We start from the raw sequence: 5,490 nt of genomic DNA, 5'->3' as shown, positions 1-5,490 counted from the left end.
ATGAGAAAAAATATCCTCCAAAATATAAATCATGAAATCTGCAAAGATTATCTATGCATGAGCTGTTTTTAGAGGATTAGATTTTGCAAAACAAAAAGTAACTGCACAATAATTACATGGATTTCATGGATAATAGAATGAAGAATGAAGCTTTGAGTCTAGTTCATGTTTAAGTACATTATATTGAAAAAGACATATATAAGATACACAAAGAAGACCATATTACCATTATCATTCATCTCAATGGTGTCACACCAACTCTGTCTGATTAAACCACAAGAACACACACAGTCTCAAGCTGCTTTGATGTCAAAGACAGGACAAATACGAGACAAACTTCAAGGATCCTCCAAAACCCAATTATATATATAATATTACATATTTGTCATGAGATATATTTAAATGACCAACAATAGAGATGCTATTTTACCACAGAATATGGTCTGTGTACCTTCAGCTAGTTTGTTTTAATTTTTGTCTTCAAAACAGAAAAATGAAGAAACTGTTCATTTATCACATATTCCACCCTTCACGTGAACATAAGTGAACTAATCTAGCATTGTTTTTTCATATTTTTATTTTTGTTTTTAATCGCACTTTGTTCTATTTCACCAAATGGAAAAACAATAAAACCAAAATGGCAAACTTGAATAATCGATCTGTACATGGGCAGGAATAAAAAGCCCCTTTGCGCTGACCGGTCAACCAAAGATCAAGTCGTGCGGTCATCAGTTCTTACTCAGTTCCACACAACAGAATATAATAGTAGTCATCTGCTACAGTTGTATTTCATCTCTTTCTTCTCAATCAGCTTTTCAAATCTGCTGTTTGTTTTGTTGTTGTTTTTTTTTTTTTTTTTTTTTTACATAATATGATTTAATATGAAATGGTGAAATTCTGCATAATATTCTAAACTTCTACACCTGTTAAGGTAATTTCCATTGTCCATTATGTCTCTCTCTCTCTCTCTCTCTCTCTCTCTCTCTCTCCAGCTGTTAACTTGAAATTACTGCAAATGCTGCAGTTCTTGGTTCATAATGGAATAACTGCAGCATCTGAATAAAGACAAGTGTTCAGTTCTGTAACTGACATTACTTGTACACTAAATTTCTTGTAAATAAATATGTAAATGGAGAATGATTTAAGTTCATGTACATCTACACACATAAATATTACAACAGACAGACAGATATGAAAAAAACATGAAGGATCTTTATTGTTGACTTTCATCAGTTGTGAATAAAAATACTGAATTATTATTTAGTGTAGATGCCATTAAATCTAGTAAATATTCTTCAAGAGAAGTGAGAGCATTAGAAAGCTTCACAATGAAAGTGTTTTTCACTTTGGTTTGAGCACAATATCGGTGAATCCGTGAACCTGAGTGAGCTGACGGCAGTCCATCGATGCCAGGAGCTTCTGAGAGCCGGAGACGGTGGGAACAAACTTCTCCATCAGTGTAACCGTCGCAAGCTTCTCCACATCACTGACAGACAGAAACACAATATCAACTCTCTGAAAGATTTTCACTCTTCAAATATCATATTTAATGTAGTACAATTTATGTTTTTAAACAAATCTAAAGTGCATGAACACATCACAGCTGAAATAAACTGCTGTTAAACACTGAAAGTCTTACCCATACAAGATCTTTCTGATGCTCTGCATTCCCAATCCCTCTATCCGGAACAAAACGTTCCTCAACACTTGCGTCAGCGGGTTCTGGAACGTGATCTTGACTGTCAACTCTTTACACACCACAGCGCCATCTAGAGGCTGAAAACAGTACAAACACAATCAATAGATGTAGAGTTTCTTTTTGTGATGAACTGAATCCAAATATGACGCCTTCAGATGTTTCATCAGGTTCAGTGTTGCCAGACGTACGATAATTATCGTATTTGTACGATAATTTTGACCTCTGTACGATGTACGATCAATAATGAAAAAAATCCCATAATGTACGATAATTTCAGTATTTTGTGACACTTCAAATGATGGTCGTTATAAATCGGCTCATTGATCTAGCTGTGTGGATACCAGGTGGATCCACTACGTCGTGATTGTACGGAGAATGTGAACTTTGTTATGCACGTCTTCCATCTCATCTCATGTTATGTCTTCTCGGCCAATCATCATAGAGAATGACTCTTTCTCACGAGCTCAAGTTCGCGACACTTAGGTCAGTTGTTTCTCACTAAGGTATGCCTAATTATTTATGTATTGTGGTAATTTGCAGTTCATGTCAAAAAGTTGTTGGTCTATAGATAAATAGCGATATTCTGTACGTTTGATTTGTCATGTCACCTTTATTTAGAGTTCCTCACTCTAAGCACTTCAGAAGACTTGGTATGTAGTGCACTATTCTTATGACAATTTATAGTTACATAATATAACTGCAACCAAATCAACAACATCCTTCAGTTTTTCACTTTCATCTTTTACATCCATCAAGTATAAAATGACCACAGTAAATTACCATGTGCCATTGTGGCAAATGTAAAGCAAAAATAAACAGAAGGGAACCAGAAAGAAAGAAACTAAAGTGTTTTTATCTGTGCTGCACTGAGAATTGACACTATAAAGTTAATGAATATTTCACCTTCTTAAAACTCTCAAAGGTTCTGTGCAATTATTGTTCAGACATGGAAAATTAAACAAAATCTATACTCGCATATCTTAGCTTGATAAATCTACAGATTCTCCTCAGATGGACCGTCTAAATAACCGTTGAAATTTAAATTGAACAGATTCGCGCGGATCGTGACGTGTGCAATCGTACAGTGACAACAGTTTTATGAAAACGTCTTGGGTTACGAGTGTAACCCTTGTTCCCTGAGTAAGGGAACGAGATGCTACGTCAGTGACGTGATGGGAATCCTCTGCATTTTTGTGTTCGTGAAGCACTATTGTATCTAACCAATGAGAGAACGCGACGTCAGAGGCGGGTGACGTCACGGACCGGAACCTATAAAGCATGCCCGGAAACAAAGAACGCTAGCTTCTGTGATATGTCTGAAGTAAGCGCTCCAGGCATGCTGGAGGTACGGCAACGTGACGTAGCGTCTCGTTCCCTTACTCAGGGAACAAGGGTTACACTCGTAACCCAAGACGTTCCCTTTCGTGGGAACTATCGACGCTACGTCAGTGACGTGATGGGAACGCTGTCCCAACTACGCCGAGCCTCCAGGTGCCTGGCTACTATCTTGTAAAACCAAAGCACCCGGAGTTCTATTCACATTAAGATTATAAAATCTGATAAAGGTGTGCTGGGATGACCATCCAGCAGCACCACAAATGTCAGCCAAGGGAACCCCTGACATATGAGCTCTTGAAGCAGCCATACCTCTTGTTGAGTGTGCCCTAACATCCAAGGGGCACGGACGCCCCAGGGCTTTATACGTCAATGAGATGGCCTCAACCACCCATTTACTCATCCTCTGCTTGGACGCTGGGCCCCCTCGACTCGGGGACCCATAACATACAAATAGTTGGTCTGATTTTCTCCACAGGGCAGCTCTGTGAACATAAGCGTCCAATGCCCTCACAGGACACAGCAGATTAAGTTTTTCCTGATCCGGATTAGTGAACGGAGGGGGATAAAAGGCCTCCAAAACGATAGGACCTGGGACCCTAGTGGGGACCTTAGGAATGTAACCAGGCCTTGTATGTAGAAAGGCCTTAACCATGCCTGGTGCAAACTCTAAACATGATGGTGAAACCGAAAGAGCTTGAAGGTCACCTATCCTTTTCAAGGATGAGATGGCCAGTAAAAACACAGTCTTCAATGTGAGCATTTTATCTGACACATCTTCCAAAGGTTCAAAGGGCGCCTCAGCCAACCCTTGTAACACAATGGCTAAGTCCCAGGTCGGAGATTTTGGGCGTACTGAAGGCCTCAGCGCGCCACGAAGGAAGCGAACAACTAAGGGGTCTCGACCTACCGAGACACCACCCATAGGAACATGATAGGCTGAAATAGCAGCCACATACACTTTTAATGTGGAGTGAGTTAAGCCTTCTGAAACCTTTTCTTGAAGGAATTGAAGCACATAGCTGACAGATGAGTGGACCGGGTCCACCCTATGATGACTACACCATGTAGAGAAAACCTTCCACTTATACATATAAAGCTTCCTTGTAGATGGAGCTCTGGACTGAAGGATGGTCTCCACAACCTCGGTTGGGAGACCAGATTCTATGAGCCTTGCCCCCTCAGAGGCCAGGCCCACAGTTTCCACATTTCTGGACGGGGATGAAAGATCATGCCGCCCGCTTGGGACAGGAAATCCTGTCTGACTGGAAGCTCCAGAGGAGAGCCGTGAAGAAGCGATACTAGGTCCGCAAACCATATTCTCGTTGGCCAGAAAGGAGCCACCAATATCAGGTCTACCGCTTCCTGACGGACTTTGTCCAGAACCCCCGGGAGCAGAGAGACTGGGGGAAAAGCATACAGGCGTCGCCTCGGCCACGTCTGTAACATGGCATCCAACCCCAAGGGAGCTGGATGCCTCAGAGAGTACCACAGAGGGCATTGAGTTGACTCCTCTGAGGCAAAAAGATCGACTTCCGCTCGACCGAATGTTTTCCATATGAGCTCCACTACCTCTGAGTGAAGCTTCCATTCCCCCGGACTCGCGCTCTGCCTCGACAGAGCGTCCGCCCCCATATTCAAATACCCCGGAATATACGCCGCCCTTAGCGAGAGTAATTTCCCTTGGGTCCACAGGAGGATGTGACTGACCAGTTTGCATAGTGGACGAGACCGCAGTCCCCCTTGGTGATTTATGTAGGAGACCACCGTAGTGTTGTCTGTCTGAACCAACACATGGTGGCCCCTCAGGTCGGGGAGGAAGTGCTTCAGAGCCTGAAACACTGCCAGCATCTCCAGCCGATTTATGTGCCAGGAGAGCTGGTGTACCTCCCAGTGACCTTGAGCTGAGCGACCACTCATGATCGCTCCCCAGCCCGTGAGGGACGCATCTGTCGTAAGCATTACGCGACGACATGAAGTTCCCAACACGGGTCCCTGGGACAGGAACCAAGGCTTTTTCCACATGACCAGAGCACCGGCACCGCCGCGTGACTTTGATAATGCGAAAAGGATTTCCCCTCGGAGAAAACCCCTTGGTCCTGAGCCACCACTGTAAGGGTCTCATGTGCAGAAGGCCAAAAGTAACAACGTTGGACACAGCTGCCATCAGACCCAACAGTCTCTGAAACTGTTTTACAGTGAGTGACCGGCCTAACTTCACCCCATTCACGGCCCCGAGAATGGAAGTCACACGAGCGGGAGTCAATTGCGCCCGCATCGTGATCGAATCCCAGATTACCCCAAGATAGTTGGCAACCTGACTCGGAACCAGCACACTTTTCTTGGCGTTGAGCCTCAGCCCAAGCTTCTTCATGTGCGACAACACAACATCTCGATGTTGAGCTGCCAGACGTTCTGTTTGAGCTAAAATCAACCAATCGTCGATATAGTTCAGC

The sequence above is a fragment of the Chanodichthys erythropterus genome, chromosome 20, assembly GCF_024489055.1.
Source record: "Chanodichthys erythropterus isolate Z2021 chromosome 20, ASM2448905v1, whole genome shotgun sequence".
Lineage (NCBI taxonomy): Eukaryota > Metazoa > Chordata > Actinopteri > Cypriniformes > Xenocyprididae > Chanodichthys > Chanodichthys erythropterus.
This window is presented reverse-complemented; position numbering follows the sequence as displayed.